The following is an 18361-nucleotide window of genomic DNA, read 5'->3' on the forward strand; positions in this document are numbered from 1 at the left end:
TTGCCATAAATGAAACATTTGATAAGTTCAACCACACTGAAATTAAGAACTTCTGTTCATCCTAAGTTACCACTGCCAATTTAAAAACAAGCCACAAGCAGGAAAGAACAACTGCAACATAAGTTAACCGTCTTAGTCAGTGTGGGCCACTACAGTAGAATACCACAGAATGAGTGGCCTCACCAGCGACCATTGATTTCACACAGTCCCAGATGCTGAGACGCCCACCAGCAAGTTGCCAGCAGATCCCGTCTCCAGTAAGGGCCCCCATCTTGGTTTCATACGGGCACCTTATTCTTACTCTTGTATTTGCACATGATGAAGAGAATGTGCCCTAGTCCTTTTCTCTTCCTGTAAGGACACTAATCCATCACGCCAGCTTGACTCTCAAGGTCTCACCTAAAGCTAATCACCTCCCAATGGCCCCACTTCCTGATACCATCCCACTGGCAGTTAGGGCTTCAACACATACATTTTAGGGAGACACAAACATGCAGTTTGTAACAGTAACTAAGAAATGATTAATATCTAGATTACATAAACAGCTCCTATAAATCAACTTCGCTTATAATCAAAGAAATACGACTAAAATAAGAAAGAGATCACATTTCACACCCAAAATGATATATGAGTTAAGAAGAAATCACTTAGGCATATAGTAAGGATAAGTCCTTACTTATGAGAGTCTATGGCAATGTTTTTCTCTTTAGTGAAAAACAGCCCCAGATCATTTTCTAACAAAGAGCATCCTATAAAAAGCTGCAGACATAGATAAGCAAGCTGGGAGCCTGCACAGGTGAATGACAACAGGATCTAGGGACTAGACATGTGCAAGATGGCGGCTCCATCTTCCCTTGTCTTTGTCAGCCACGTGTAAAGAGCAGACAAGATGGCCTAATCAACTGGAAAACTCATTTGCATGTAAGTTTAGGGTGGGGCAACCAGCCTTCCCCACGTGCCTTGTAAACGTCATACCTGATTGACATAAATCAGACACTGCCTTCAGCTTGCGTATAAAATCTGCTGTAGTCTGCCACCTCCCCTGTTTTTCCAACGTCTCTCTCTCTCTCTCTCTCTCTCTCTCACAAGGAGTTGTTCTCCTCTCTCCTTTCTTCTGTCTATTAAACTTTCCACTCTTTAACCCACTCACGTGTCCTTTCTCAACGCAAGACAGTGAACCCCAGGGTATATACCCCAAACAAGGTAGCCATTTCAAAAAGATTAGTAAGACAACACCAAGTGTCGGTAAGACTATGGAGAAACTTTTCTATGTGCCAGTAGGGAAATAAATTAGTATAATTCCTTTAGAAAATTATTTGGCACTACCTAGTAAAGATGAATGTGAACACATGACCCAGAAGGTCTACTCTTGGGAATATAACCTGAAACCTTAGAGCAACTCATCCTTGTGCAACAAGATCTGTACAAAAAATTCTTACAAATAATATTTATAATAGCCAAATTCTAGAAAGAGTCCAAATGCCCATCAGCATTAAAATGAATACATCAATTGTGGCAAATACGTGTAGTGAAATACCATATGGCAGTGACAAACCATAGCCACATACATCACCATAATATGAGGCAGGAGTCATTGAAGAATGTAATCATAATAGTAATAATAATGATAATAGCAAACATGTAAATTGTTTACTATTACCAAGCTCTAGGCTGAGTGTCACATATATAATTTAATTCCACAAGAATGCTATGAGGTGTATACAGTTACTGTTAGCATTTTATGGCTAAGGAAATTATGATTGAACAGATGAAATAACTTTTCCAAGTTGATACAGCTTCCCACTGAGGTGATGAAGTGGGATCTCAAGTCCAGGAAATTTAAATACAGAGTCCACTGGGTGAAATGAGGCATATTGAAAAACGGGCATAACCAAGCACTGTATTTGAGAATACACACGTACACGTTCATTATGATATGAAGAAAACTATGAGAAAGATTTACATAATATTATTCCTCTGAGTGCAATTGAGGGGGAAGGCAATTTGATAATATTCGAATTACCAGAATTATTTTATTTCTTAGACTGAGTGATGGGCATATGGTTGTTCATTTCATTATAATTATTTAATCTTTATCTATACACTGTGTGTGTGTGTATATATATATATGGAGTATGTGAACATACTTTATGCTACTGTCACATATGCTTTTCTCTTTATCATCTACTTTGCTCTCAGATTTAAGCAAGATTTGTCCTTAACACAAACGTGTGGTGAAAATAGTAACTAAGAAAGAATTAATAAAATATCTTGACTATGTAAGCAACTCCTGTGAATCAACTTCACTTATAATCAAATAAATAAATTTAAAATTTAAAATATCACATTTCACACCCAAAAGATTGGTAAAACACACCAAATGCTGGTAAGGGTATGCAGCAACTCTTCTGCTCTTTGAACTTCAAAGTCAGAAGGAGACTTCTTTCTTATCACACCCCTCCCTATAGAAGTGATTTGGTGTGATCTTATCCCTAAATTAAGATAGGAAAAAACAAAACAAAACAAAATATGGAGGAAAGATTAGTGAACACTTTATTTTTAATTGACAAATAATAATTGTATATATTTATAGGGTACAATGTGACGTGTTGGTACATGCACACACTGTAGAATGATCACATTCTACATGACCTCACATACTTATGATTTCTTTGTGGTGAGAACATTTAAAATCCACTCTTTTTGAAACACATTATACAATGACAGAGGAAGGAAATATGAGTAAGGAGAAAAAACTGATAAGAGGAAAAGAGTAGAAGTGAAAGAGCTGGAGATAAAGTGACACAGGAAAGAGGTAATGGAAATAAAGAAGGAAAGAAAGATTAGCTTGTGTTTTTCTGAGTACACTACATGGTTTATCTATGAAATGCTGAAAGAACTTCACTTTATGGCCCTAGACTCTTGGGTGCGGTCCACCATCACTGCCTGCTAGGAGAGGTCTAGTATACATCCAACTATCCAGTGGACCCCATAAACACTAAATGATGGATTTCTACCTTAACTTTAGCCATCCCAGTCACTATTTGTAAATAATCAAAGAATATTCATTGGACATCAAATGCAAAAAGAAATTCAAAGACGTTATGGGATGGGTTTAAATAGATGCATTTACATTGGTATTAACTTCAGCATATCAATCAATCTCACCCTGGGAGGGAGATAGGAATCAGTGTACTCCTAGAAAGCATTTACTTGAATGTTCTTAAACTCTACGCACTGAGAAAAGCTATTCCTTGGACACCAGCAAGCAAGCTTATAAATTCTGATACTTCAGGTCCTGATTTATCACTGCATTGGGTATTTTTCAAGATAGAGCAGTAGAAACCTAAAAACCTATTAATAATTCCAAACTTACAATAATCAAATAAATATGAATATAAGCAATGAGATTTCATTTTAATACATCATATTCAAGCAGATTTTTTATCATATTTAATTTTGTAGAGAATGAGAAGAAATATGCATTCTCACATCATAATGCTTCATAACACATATAACAAGATTTAATGATGTGCCTACTTTTGACATAATAATTCTATATTCAAGATTTTGACCTAAGGAAATTATTATGAATATCTTGAAAGTTTTCACTACAGGAATAGAAGTGAACAATGTAAAGTAATGTCCAACCACACGGGATTAAATAAGGGCACATTTATTGAATGAAATAAAGCTATTTAAATGATAGGGAAAACCAGAAAGTAACATCAAAAAATTAAAATATGTTAAATGGAAAAATAAAGACTTTTTTTAAATCCATACATATAACTCTATTCTTGAATAGTTGGCTTGAAATAAGGGTTTCAAAGGAGGGAGTGAGAAGGAAAAATGGATGTGAAACTTGCTGGCAAAGAAGAGTGAAAGCCTCTACAATTGCCTAAGTCCATCCTTGTCCAAATATCTCAAAATAAAGCCTTACTTCTTGTTCTAAATAATTTTTCATGAAAGATAAACCATATTTCTCTAAAAGGCATACTATTCAGAAAGCAGAAAGAAATGATTAAGAATATTCAAATGACCTTGGGTTACTGATAACAGAAAGAGAACAAATGTAATGAGAATGCATTTTGCATACTGTCCCTGTAAGACTTTCTGTGCATGGCTGATGCAGGAAACTAAAATGATCAATGGTGTCAAATTTCACAAGACAGCAAAATCTTGGGCTAGCCAGAGCACTGTAATCACAGGTGATCGTTCACGAGAATGCCACTAGCCCATCGCTTCAAGTGATGTATTAGCCCTGAATGACTGATCTAGAAGTTTGCAAGGGCAATTCTAAACACTTACACATTTTTATTTAAAGGAAAGTTTTTTTCACATACTTCCTAATGAAAGTTTACAGACTTTTCTCCATGGAAAACAGGGTTAGGGTAAATCCTAATAGTACTCAGGATTGTCCACCCCTCTCACATAAGTTTAAAGAGAAAATGATGATGAAGTAAGAAGGCAAAGATTTTTACATCTGAAAGACAGAATAGTTGAAGAGGTGTGTTTTAAAGGAGACATAAAAATGATGAAGATCATGCATTTGTTGACCATAAACACAGCCACCAAATCCCAAAATACTAAAAATGAGCCAGAAAGGAGATAGTTCTGGAACAACTTTACTAAACATGTAGAACTCATTTTCCCCAATAAATTATGTGAGACAAAATTGGAATAGTCCAGGAAAGGGTTGATCAGGGCTTTCTTGTCTATGGATTCAAAATAGAAAGAGAATAGTAACGTCCATCCAAGAAGACCATCCCAGCAAAAACAGTCAAGTGCCTCCAAACACGTGTTCTTGTGTCATTGATGGTCAACAAATAGATCTGTGAAATGGCCTCTCTTGCATTTCTATCCGCAGTGGCACAACAGCTGGTACATGGCAGATACTCAGGACACATTTCTTCAATGACATTGAATACAATCTGCACATCCCAGCTCCCTCTAGACCATCATTAATCTTCAATCTGCTGTGTCATTCCTCTTAGGAGAAGGAAAACTGGAAGTCAAAGACCCTTACGAGAATTATAGTCCCCTAAATACTTCTTAAACTCAGTAAAAACATAAAAGTCAGATATCTCCCTTTATGGAAACATTAAAAATATTAAGATAGAGTCACTAACGTATTCTTGAGTTTCTTCTTTTTTTTTTTTTTTTTTGCTCTTGTTACCCAGGCTGGAGTGCAATGGCCCGATCTCGGCTCACGGCAACCTCCGTCTCCTGGGTTCAGGCTTGAGTTTCTTAAGGGAAGAAGTTTCTTAATGTCAGGTTATTATATTAAAAGGAAGCACATAGCAGGGATTCAACTAATAAAATCACCTAACATTTGTATCTGTAATTTTAACATAAAATGCTACTTAGCAAAGAATCTTACAGCACCACAACTTTTCCTCTTCATTCAACAACTGTTTAATAAAATTGTTACTTACCAGTCAGTTTTTCGAAATGCATACAGCTACACAGTTAGGATTTGAGTTTTATCTTATCTTTGGATAAATACAATTTATGAGAAAAAGATCTCCGCTCCCCCATTTTTTTCTCTCTGACTTTTTTCCTATGTGGAACTTAAGATATCCCATGCAGGTAGTTCAAAATGCATGACTCCCATGCCAAGACTGCCAAAATCTGTCATTGAAAGGAGGCAGACAAAAATGCTATAAAATGCACTGACATGATGGCTTTAACAGACATGCATGTAAAAAGTCTCAAGGTATTTCTCTCCTGCTCATTCCAGGGATCTTTCAAGCCTTCCGCTGAACCATAAGGAATGTACCACGTATTTACCGCATTTCTTCACTGGCCTTCTGAAACCCACTCTTGCAGCTGCAGGGAATAACAAGAACCAAGACTTTCGCAAGGTCCCTTGCTGTCACTTCACATATTAATCAAAGAAGAGTCCCAAAAGAAAATGTGTCCGAGAAATCTAACCTCACTGTCTCTACAACATCCTGATCACCTGCAGAGAAATAGGGTGAGTCCTCGGAACTCAACTCCATACACCAGACAAAACTAACAAATCAAAGCACAGCTTTCATGTCACGAAATAATTACTAGGTGTAGGAGAACAACAGGCATAAAAAGTGGAGGGAAAAATATTTTCTCTCGGTGATTCCCATATATACTATTTTTCTTATTTGGAAAAATTTCAAATCTACGCAAAAATTAAAGAAACATAATGAGTGCTGGTATACCCTTGTCTATACACACCTACTATTATGGTCTTGTTGCCCCTGCTTCATCTCTCTATACAGGTATTGCTGTGGTCCGAATGTTTGTGTCCCCTCAGAATTCATATGTTGAAATCCTAACCCCCAACATGATGACATTAGTAGTTAGGACTTTGGGGAGGTAGAACCCACATCAGTGAAATTATTGCCCTTATAAAAGATGCCTGAAAAAGGCCTCTCATCTCTTTTACCACACAGGGACACAGTAAAAAGGTGGCATCTATAAACTAGAAATTAGGTTCTCACCAGACACTAAATCTCTGGTCTTCCCAGACTCTTGATCTTGGACTTTTGAACTGTGAGAAATAGATTTCTGCTGTTTATAAGCAGTCCAGTCCGTGGTATTTTGTTATAACATCCCAAAAGGACTAAAACAGGAAGCTACACACTTCTTTCTGTCAAGCCAGCCTAAAGTACCCTGGAGACAACATGACAATTTGTCCCTAAATATTTTAGCATATAGCTCTCACAAACAAGGACATTCTCTCACACAACCAAACACCATTACCAGGCCTTTTAAAAAGTGAATTTAGGGGCTGCAGCAGCACTGCGTTAGGTGACAGTGTGGTGAGGAGTGGGTTCGGGGCATAAGAAGTCAAAGGGTCGTTTCCTAACCTCTGTCTTCACTTCTCTGGGTCTTCTCAGAGAAAGAAGGCTGAGAAAATTGTTTTTCCTGTTAAAACTCACCAAGTATATGCCCAGCCTTCATGAAAGTGAACAGAGAAATGAAGTGCCTTTATGTGGGTGGCCTTAGCCAGGACATTTCTGTGGCAGACGTACAAAATCAGTTCAGCGGATTTGGAGAAGTTTCGGATGTGAAGATCATCACACAGAAAGACGACCAAGGAAACCCACAGAAAGTCTTTGCATATATCAACATTAGTGTAGCAGAAGCAGATATGAAAAAATGTATTTCTGCTTTAAATAAAACAACACGGAAAGGTGGGACGTGACAAATTCAACTAGCAAAAGAAAGCTTTTTGCACAGATTGGCCCAAGAGAGAGAAGAAGCAAAAGCTAAGAAACAAAAATCAACAACTGGTAACATCAACTTGTTGGAAAAGATGGGACGAGTGGACTTCCGTATGAAAGCTGTGCTGGAGATAGAAGTGCCAAGCCATGAGAATTGGACTGTGAGCAAATTTGGAAGAGTCCTACCTGTTCTTCACCTTAAAAATCAACATAAAATGTGATCTCTCAAAATACTGCCACAACCTAAAGAAGACAGGGGAGCATTTCACAAACACCATTGCTATATCCAGCCTGACTTGGGAACTGGAAGGAGGAAATGACCCTGTGAGTAAGAAACGGCGAGGAGAGTTCTCTGACTTTCACGGCCCTCGCAAGAAGATGATAAAAGTGCAGAAGGATGAGAGTTCCACTGGGTCTCTGGCCATGAGTCCAAGGCCCAGATGGGTAATAGAGAGACCACCCTTGACACCCACAACAGGCTGCACAAAAAAGAACCTGTGATCCCATTACTCCTTCTGAACCATCTCCTACCTGTTTCTGATACTAAGAAACTTAAAAATCTACCTTGTAAGACTTGTGGCTTGGAAACTGCCAGGAAGAGAAATAGCATTTCTGATGATGATACTGATTCTGAAGATGAATTAAGAATGATGACTACAAAAGAGGAAAACTTACAGAGAACTACACAGCCCCCAATAAATGAATCTGAAAATAATCCCTTTGAAGTTATAAGCGATGATTTCAAATCAGGCATTCACAAACTGCATTCCTTTTTTTTTTTTTAATTGCATTTTACGTTTTGCGGTACATGTGGAAAAACATGCAAGATTGCTGCATAGGTGCATACATGGCAGTGTGATTTGCTGCCTTCCTCCCCTTCACCTATATGTGGCATTTCTCCCCATGCTATCTCTCCCCAACTCCCCACCCCCCACTGTCCCCCCCACTCCCCCCCAACAGACCCCAGTGTATAGTGCTCCCCTCCCTGTGTCCATGTGTTCCCATTGTTCAACACCCGTCTATGAGTGAGAACATGCGGTGTTTGATTTTGTGTTCTTGACAAACTGCATTCTTTAATAGATTTAGGTATCAAAAATAATGTCTCTTGCCATGATGGTGATGATGATATCATGAGAAATGATTCTGAGTATGACTCAGGAGATACAGATAAAATCATTGCGATAAAAAAAAAAATGTTGCTAAGGTCAAAACAGTACAGAATTTTCACAAATGAAAAAATCAACAGACAAGAAAACTTCTTTCAAAAATAGAGAAAACTGTGAGCTTTCTGATCACTGTATTAAAGTAAAAAAAAAGAAAAAGCAATGTAGAGTCAGCCTTTGGTCATAGATTAAAGCCTCTTCATTGAAAATCTTCCTCTCACTCCAGTAGCAGTGAAGATGCTGATTCTGCATGAGGATTAGCTGACTCTGAAGGAGACAAGGAGTATAATGCCGTGATGAAAAACGTCTTCATGTGAATCTCGCTTTAACTGATTTGGAACAATTGGCTGGCAGTGATCTGAAGATTCCAAATAAAGATACTGAGAGAGATGGAATAGAAACCACCACCCAATACAAGTTTGACAGAGGCTCCAAGAGCCCCAAGACTCCCACTGGCCTCCACAGAGGCTGACAGTGTATTTGTCCTGAGGAGATTGTAGCTTCCCTGTTAGAAGGAAAGGAGAACACCCCTCACAAACAGAAACCAAAGGAAAACAACTTAAAGCCAAAACTCCAGGCTTTCACGGGAGTAGGCTGTCTAAATGAAAAGGAGTCAATGAAAAGATCCTTGAAAGACAATGTTGCCTCTAACAATCTTAATAAAGACCAGAATTCCATGAAACATGAGGATCCCAGTATCATATCCATGGAAGATGGGTCCCCATAAGTTAATGGCTCATCAGGTAAACTGACTCCTTGCCAACATGCAAAGAAGGCAAATGGCACCAAAGTATGTTCAGCCTCAAAAAGGACCACTTTTGAGAGTCAGGATCGCAAGGCACTATCCCCTAGCAGTTCTGGAAAGAGAAGTAAGAATCCTATTTATAGTTTATTGCCATTAAAAGATAAGAAGTCCTTAAGTCTTAGTGCAAAGACTCACAACATAGGCTTTGACAAAGGCAGCTGCCATGGTACCACAAAGACAGAAGCTTCAGAGGAAGAGAGGTCTGATTCAGGCAGCCTCACGTCTTTTAAGAAATCACCAAAGGTCTCATCCAGTGGCGCTCAGGAAATCAAACCTGATTTCTCACTCGGTTAGTAATTCGTCAGACCTGCATGCCAAGGATAAGCATGCTGAAGACAAGGAGAAGCATTTGGCAGCCTTGGAAGCCAGGCAAAAAGCAAAAGAAGTGCAGAAGAAGCTGGTGTGTAACACTGGCAAATTTGGATGGCCATCCAGAGGATAAGCTAACGCACATCATCTTTGGTTCTGACAGTGAATGTGAAACAGAGAAGACATCAACTCAGGAGCAGAGCCATCCCGAAGAGGAATGGGTGAAGGAGTCTATGAGTAAAACACCGGGGAAGCTGTTTGATAGCAGTGATGATGAGGAATCTGATTCTGAAGATGACAGTAACAGGTTCGAAATTCAACCTCAGTTTAAGGGCAGAGCTGGACAGAAACTCATGGCTTTACGGTCACACTTTGGCACTGATGACAGATTCCACATGGACTCTCAGTTTCTAGAAAGTTACAGTGAAGAGGAACAAGAAAAGGTAAATGAAAAGCAAACTGCTGAGGAGGAAGAGCTTGCTGAAGAACAAAAGAAAGTCCTGAATGTTGCACAAAGCGTTTTGCAAATCACCATAAACAATTCTACAAACAAAGGATCAGTAGCTGCTAAGAAATTTAAGGACATCATACGTTATTATCCAACAAAGCAAGACCATGCCACTTACAAAAGAAAAAAAGAGAGAGATAATAATCCAAAAGAGAGTAAAGCAAAACAAAAAAGAAAAGCGAGGACGCTGAGAAGCTACCTGAGGTGTCTAAAGAAACATACTATCACATTGCTATGGATCTGAAAGAAACATTCCAAACTACAAAATATACCAGTGAAAAGGAAGAGACACACCCTGGAATGAGGACTGTGGTAAAGAGAAATCTGAGGAAATCCAGGACCATACGACTCTGACCAGTGAGGCTGAGCAGCCCATCGGGTTCATTTTCTCCTCTTTTGATTCAGGCACTAAAGACATAAAGGAAAAGATGTCTAGAGTTGAAACAGAGAAACCTGGAAAGACTGTCTGGCAGGAAGACCCTCATTTCCAAGACAGCAGTTCAGAAGAGGAAGATGTTACTGAAGAAACAGATTACGGAAAGTCCAGTCCTGGAGAAGCGTCATTATCTGAGAAAGAGACCACTAGATTTTTCTTTTTCTGTAAGAATGATGAAAGACTTCAAGTAGGTTCTGACTTAATTCTGGAGAGGAGTAGGAAGTAATATTAGCAGGAACTCTTGGGAGGCCAGAACAGACAACCTGCTTATAGATTGTCAGAAGAAACATAAAGATGCACAAAGGAAAATGAAACCAAAATAATAAATGTCAGCATTGGTTTTGATACTGAATGTGAAGAACAAATTTCTGAGGAAAATGACCCAGAAAATAGTTTTAGCTGACAAAAAAGAAATTTCGGAGTGAAGGAATTTTTAAAATCTGGCTGACAGAATATCATTCTTATTGCCATCTTTTTCTATGGAACTCCTCTGCATTTCTTCCTAAGTAATTACTTCAAAAAATTAAATTCGACTTCTTAAAAAGGAAAAAAAAAATGTGAATTCAATAACATCATTCAGCATCTTAGCCAAACTCAAATTGCCCCACTTGTCCCCAAAATATCTTTTATAGCTGTTTAAATTCAGGATCCAGCCAAGCTCACACATTACGTTTGGATACTGTATTTCTTTAGTCTTCCATTGTGACCCTCTGATCTTCCTGACACTGAATCCCTTGACAAATGCAAGCGGATTTTTTAAAGAATATTCCATCTTCTGAATTTGTTTGACAGTTTCCTCATGATTGGATTTAGACAAGACATTTCTGCCAAGAACTCCACTTAGGTTATGCTGTGTACCTCCCACTCCATCACATCCGGAGGCACCTCACAGCCCAATCCATCGTTGCAATGAAGAGTTTGACGATTTGAGAAATGGTGACTGCCAGGTCTTGCCATTGCAAAGGCATACTTTATCACATCGTAATTAATAAATAATGCAAACTGTATGAATACCCGCTCCCTCAACCGTCTTGCGCCCAACTGTTTTTAGCATTCGGAGATGTTCCTCGCCTAAATAAATTATTATACAGGGAAGTTTGCAAAACAGAGATTTTCTAATTCTATAATTCTTTCTGCACTTATTAGCCAGCATTCTGCTTTAAGGAAAAGTTTTTTTTTTCTCCTTTTCTCTCTCTTCCTCCCTGTCTTTCTTTCTTCCTTATACCACTTTGGAATGAAAAAATGCTTATATTTGTTAATTTCAGTATAATTACTGTTGTTTTTGAAGTTCAAATTGTCCCTAATTAGGTTAATAGGAGTCGTTTTCAGTCAGCTCCTTGGTTTTTGATGACTTCATCATTATTTGAACATTTTCGTAGTTTCCTAGCCAATAAAATATTTCAGGTTAAACTGAGACTTTTCTTCCTCAAAACCTGGAATCAGCCATTTCTCCAAACAAGCCTAATTCATTTGGGTGGTGATGGGCACTTGATGTGTTCACACTTAGGAGGCGTCTAATTTGAATGGAAAACACAAAAGATGATTCTCTCTACCGGCAGGTCATACAATGTCGAAATTCAAAAGAAGGTGATGACTGGTCCAGAGTACTGAAGCAATAAAATTAACAATGAATCCTCCCTTTATTTCCACCATTGATGTATATAATGTGTCCACAACAATGCTCAAGACATGGTATGTGTCCAATAATTGAAAACTCTACATTATTCTTGTTAATAAAGAGAAGCACCCATATCAGTGTAAGTTTTATCAGACAATGCCGTAGAGTATGTGGCTTATATTTTGCCACGAACTTTACATCCAAGTATATTTTGCTTAAGCCCATTATAAGTTAAGCTCCTCCTTGGGATTCACATTGACCAGTATGAGGCAAATTGTGCCAGGCCCTTATCATGATGTAAGAAAACACCTTACTATCTTCTGAAAGTAGTTTACAAATGAGTAATCCACATTTCTCTTGCTTCACCCCCTTCTTCGAATTGCTGCAGCCCTAACTGAGGAACTCATTACCTCTCACCTGGGTGTTGGCATAACGTTCTACACTGTTCTATGTTTAAGATACACATACTGAAGTATATGGCAGTGACGAATCATGAAGCCTGAACTTTACTCTCAACTGGCTCAGAAGTTGAAAGAAAAATATAAAATAAATATGGCAAAATGTTAACAATCGAATCTAGGTACTGAGTATATAGGTATTGTATTGTTCTTTCAACTATTCTGTGTGTTTGAAATTTTTCACAGTAAAACAAGGCAAAAGAACTGTCTGATGGAGTCAACCAGTTCATCCTCGAAGTTTTTGCAAAGCCATCAACGTTGTCTTTCTTAAGCCTAATGATGGTCACATTACTATTCTGTTCAGAAATAGCATTTAGACAGCTGTGTATTATATGGATTAAAAAATAGACCTTGCAGTCAGATCACTTGGGTTCAAACCCCAAAGTTATGACTTACTAGCTTGTAACCCTGTACTCAGGGAATTTCTTAGCCCCCTTGCACCTCAGCTTCCACATATGTGAATGAGGATAATAACGGTACCTACTTCTCAAAGTTTGGTAGGGATTAAATAGTCAAATAGGCCAGGCATGGTGGCTCATGCCTGTAATCACAGCAGTTTGGAGGCTTAGGCAGGTGGATCATGAGGTTGGGAGATCAAGACCATCCTGGCTAGCATGGTGAAACACCGTCTCTACTAAAAATACAAAAAATTAGCTGGGCATGGTGGTGCATGCCTGTAATCTCAGCTACTCAGGAGGCTGAGGCAGAAAAATCACTCAAACCCAGGAACGGAGATTGCAGTGAGCTGAGACTGCACCACTGCACTCCAGCCTGGGCGACAGAGTGAGACTCCATCTCAAAATAAATAAATAAATGAGTAAATACACGTAACACACATAAAACTGTGTCTAACACAGTTATGCTACGTAAGCGTTAACTCTATATAGACTCAAAGTACTTTCTTCCACAGGATTATTTTTAAAGAATCCTGTAGTCAGAAGCCTTTAGGAAACGTTGGGTTAAATAAAAGAAGGCAAGAATCTTTACTGTAGGACTGATCAGAGCTTTTAATATTCCAATGTCCGCGATGAATCTTCAAGTATGTAGATCTCACATTCAGGTTCTCTCATGGGGCCAGTATTTTGAAGATCAGTCTTAGGGAAATACTGAGCTAGAGAATAAAATCTAAACTCCTTCACTTGGTTTCGAGGGGCTTCTGCTACCCACCCAACAGTCCACAGTCTCCTGCTTTAATTCACTGAAATTTCTCCAGACAAACTCCAAACTCTGCTACCTCCCAGTTTAACCCAAATATTTCCATGAGCTCTGTGCTGTAGCCCCTGCAGGGACTTTCCTCCCCTCCCCGCCCATCAAAACCAGTTCACATGGCACTGCCTCTGTAAAGGCCACCCAGATTCTCCCAGGTATAATTAATTTCCCCATCCTTGCTCCCCTGAGTGCTTTGTTTAAAGTTCTGTGGAAACACACGACATTCTCTCTTGTTATAAGTGTTTACTTCCAGGTTTCAAAAACAATTTACTTGGATTATTTGTAGCTACCTAAGATGAAAAGTACATTCAAATTATAGAGAGAGTCTCTTGTCCACCATTGATCTTAATCTCTTCCCTAAAAGCATTGTTTAATTCCTGTGACACAGAACATCTTTAACATATCTATTTTTCCACAAGACCCGAAATTCCTAGAAGGCGGAATAAAATCTTATCCATTTTTACATCTCTCATCTAACAGAGTTTGATAAACATAGTACATGCTAAATGAATGTGGGGGAAGTAATTAACTATACAAGATCTATGCCCACAGCTACTTTGATTCAAATAAGAGAAAAGAAGAAGAAGAAATTTAAAAATAATAGATATTTTAAAGCTCCAACTGTTTTCTCTTTATTTAAAGATTCCTCCATTTTGAACAGTTTAAATTAAAAGAACTTTGCTACTTCTCTTTTTGAATTACATAAACTAAATGAAGACAAGGATTTATAAACAAACTGAACATTTTTATTTCATTTTTGTAATTAGCAATAGGCAAGATGCAAGAATCAGAAGTAACTAAGGAGGAAGTAGATGTCATTGGGACAGAAGCTCAGCCCCTAGTTGGCATTAATTCCAGTGGGAAATGGTAATTAGATATCTTCAGATTCTGACCATCTGGAACTATAGAGCTTCTAAATTTGATTTGTGTTGGAGGAATTGTGGTCAAGAAAGGAACATGCACACAGTGATTTGGATATATTCCAAAATATGGCCTTTTGGGGCCCCCAAAACCTGTAATTCTACTTGAAAACTGTGAACAGAATAATGTCCTCCTTTGCCATAGAACTGTTTCTTAGAAACCTGTTTTATGAATGCACAGAGTTAACTAGATATCCACCAAGAGTTTCTAATCTCACAGTCAATAAACAGTTTGATACTTTGCTTTTACACTAGAACACCAAAATAGTCTACCAAAACCTCGTGCCTCTTTAAGCTCTGTAAGCTTTAAGCATCGGGCACACATCTAAAGCAAAGAGAAACAGCTAAATAGCATACAGACCACGCTTCACTTCTACGTGGTGGTGACATCAGCAGAGCCCAGTTTAAGGCAGTTTCCAGCCATGCCTGGAAGATGTGGCTTTAGGTGAGTTTCAGATTGGATGCTAAGCCAATTTTTTTGGAACATAAAGTCATTAAAGGGATCTTATTACCGTTAAGCAGTGCCTCATAGCCTAAAGATGACTGAGCTGATTGGATACGTGAAGCAGAGAAGGAACAACCAGACTTGGCTTCTCTAGCCGTCGGTGGGATAATCAATGGCTACAGCCAAATTGTTCGTTGTCAGCTAAGCTCACATGTCTTAGAGGTTTGGCCATATTTAGAAGTCCAGGTGGATATTGCCCAAGCTTCAGAATCTTTATAGGATCCAATAGTTATATGAAAATATATCTATGGCATATATATACATATGCCACCAAGGTTCAAGCTGCTACTCTCTTTCTCCTGGCATCTTGGTCTCCTGTTTTCTCTCTTTGGCCCCTAAAATACTTCTTTTTTAATCCCAAGAGTCAGAGTGATTCTGCCATAAATAAAACAGTGTCACATCTCTGCTTAAAACCTTCCATGCTCTGGCTCGGTCTAAGCAGATATTTCAAAGTCCATAAAGTCATATATGATTTGCCTTCCATTACCTTGTGGCCAAGTCCCCTAGACCTGTATTCATTCCCTTCCAATTATGTTAACCTCCTTGTAGTTCCTTGAACTCACCAGACATGTTCCTGCTCTAGGGTCTTTGCATTTGCTACTCTCTGACCAGAGTAGCTCTTCCTCTGATATCCGAATGGCTCTTTCCCTCATTTATTTAAAGCTTTCAGCCATATAACAGTGAGATCTTCTGTGACTACACTAGTCAAAGTCACAGGCTCCTCCTCAATGCCACTTCTCTCACATCTCTTCATTTGTTTCCATAGCACTTACTTTATGGGTGGTCTGCGCCCCCCAACTCAAATATATTTCCACATGGACAGGGATCATTATCAGTTTAGCTCACTGATGAATCCCTAGCAACTAGAATAGTACCCAGCACAGAGTAGACAGTCAATAAGTATTTGTTGAGTGAATCAAATCAGACCACCCATTATAAAATCACTTAACGTACCTCTTTGTAGCCTTTCTCGTCATTGTAATTGATCATTTTTGTTAATTATGAGATTATTTACGTAATGTCTCTCTTCTGCTAAATTATAAGTAACACAAGAACTGAGACTGAGTCTTCATGCCACTGATTCTCTAGCAACTTGCATGGTGCCTGTATTAGTCTGTTTTCACACTGCTATAAAGACATACCCAAGGCTAGGTAATCTATGAAGGAAAAAGGTTTAATTGACTTACAGTTCCACATGGCCTGGGAGGCCTCAGGAAACTTCTAATCATGACAGAAAAGGAAGAGGTACATCTTACACGGCAGCAGGCTGGAAAGACTGTGTGTCAAGAGAATGGGGAAGAGCCCCTTATAAAACCATCAGATCTCGTGAGAACTCACGCTCACAAGAACAGCGTGGGGGAAACTGCCTGCATAATTCAATCCCCTCCCACCAGGTCTCTCCCACAACACCTGGGGATCACAACTCAATAGGAGATTTGGATACACAAAGCCTAACCATATCAGTGCGATTACTTAGAAGATGCTTACCAATATTTGTTGAATGAATAAAGTGCATCAGGAAGTAGTTAGCATTGGATTCTAGTGCAAGCTCCATATTTCTGACAGTATTATAAAGAGATCACCTTCTGGAAGAAGTGCCCTGATAAGACAACAAAAAGTTACTAGATACATTAGACAGAGACAGGAAACCTAAATAAGAACCACATGGGTGACAAGGTACTTAAGACAAATATAGAGATGGTTATGCCTGAGTACAGTTGAGCAGAGTTGTTTATGCGTAGGCGTGAGTTGTTTGGGTTTCGAGGTGTGTTTTTTCTTTTCTTTTTTTGTTCGTGTGACTACAGTAGTATCATCTTTCTTCACTTACTTGTTTGCATCTGGGAGATATCAAAACTTCTTCAAGGAATAAGAAAGAAAAATGTTGCAAGATTATTTCAGAATGTTCCAAATACATAAACCAAGTTACAAATCTGAATTGTCTGAAGGCTAAAAAAAAAAAAGACAATTTTTCACTCTTAAGAATAATTTGTTTTTATACTTTTAAAAAATAGGTTTATATATTTTTTACTCCTAACATATTCTGGAGATTTCTTTTTAAACTGCCTTAGCATAAAAATACATTAAGCTTGCTTTGAAGGTGGGGAAAAATGGGTTTCCTACATTTTTCATTGGTGTTATCCTGCCATCTAGTGACACAAAATGTTTGACTTAACTTGCACAGCTTAAAGACAAACACAGGCTCTCCAAGGCAAAATTCCCAAGTAGCCGATCTAGGCTGTCCAGGTCCCTTTCCATTAGTTGAGAGGGGTACCCTGATAGACGAATGTTTGTTCTTGACATATTTCAGCATGAAAACCTGAATTTTTATGTTTGTCTATCAAACACGCAACTTTTATGCTCAAGTTTTTGCCGATAAATCACTTTAATCAGACTTATGAAGGAAATGCCCTATTGGGGGTTGTAAACTGGTAATCTCTCCACTACTTCTGACTTCACAGCAATCAGGGGATATTTCAGGTCTGATGGACCTCAAAAACTTTCCCATTTACTTCAATCCAGAGGAGCTGTGAGGACATTGTAGTAAAAGGGAGGCATAAAGCAACTTCTTTACATTTAGATGTATGCAAACGCAAATACTTCTGCTTATTTTCTGACACTGACTATAATCATAAAATGCCTGAGTTTCATAAAGTTATTTATCTTCTAATAAATATATATTATTACACTCAACTGAACCTTAAGTCCCTGGAAATGGCTGTTTACCTTTTGTGGATAAGAAAAAGAAATGTCTTCAGGATTACAATATACTCTAGCACACCCAACAAGCGACAGCTTGTTTGCCTCCATTTCTCATCACACTTCATTTGTGTTAAAAAAAACAAAAAACAAAAAGTGACTTGACTATTAGGCTGGTTTTATCTTTTCCACAATAATTTCCCTATTTATTTCTAAGGATAACAGAGAAAGACAAACACCGTATGATACAGAAATTGAAATACATCCCCTTATTTGCCTCTTATATCAACAAAGAGAAATCGGTGGTGTGCACTTGTAAGATCGCCCCGTTTGGCTAACAGCTAAATGGACAGATCTGGAATGTAAGAAGGTCTCCAACTGCCAAAGGAAACCTCTTCAGAAAAACGGATGCACATTTACAAGAGGAAACAGAATGGGCGGGCCTTATCATCTGGAAATCTGTTCCCATGAAAGAAGCAAGCACTTCTCTTCTTCTTTTATTCTAGGGAATAAATAAAATAAGTGCTT

The 18361-nt window shown here is 38.4% G+C and overlaps 1 pseudogene; it reads left to right on the forward strand.

Annotated features, from left to right (window-relative positions):
• Window positions 1-6940: 6940 nt before the first annotated feature.
• Window positions 6941-10840, forward strand: LOC105732475 (nucleolar protein 8-like; annotated as a pseudogene).
• Window positions 10841-18361: the final 7521 nt, after the last annotated feature.

The sequence above is a fragment of the Aotus nancymaae genome, unplaced genomic scaffold (assembly GCF_030222135.1).
Source record: "Aotus nancymaae isolate 86718 unplaced genomic scaffold, 86718_ANA_hifiasm-v0.15.2.pri h1tg000033l, whole genome shotgun sequence".
Classification (NCBI taxonomy): Eukaryota; Metazoa; Chordata; class Mammalia; order Primates; family Aotidae; genus Aotus; species Aotus nancymaae.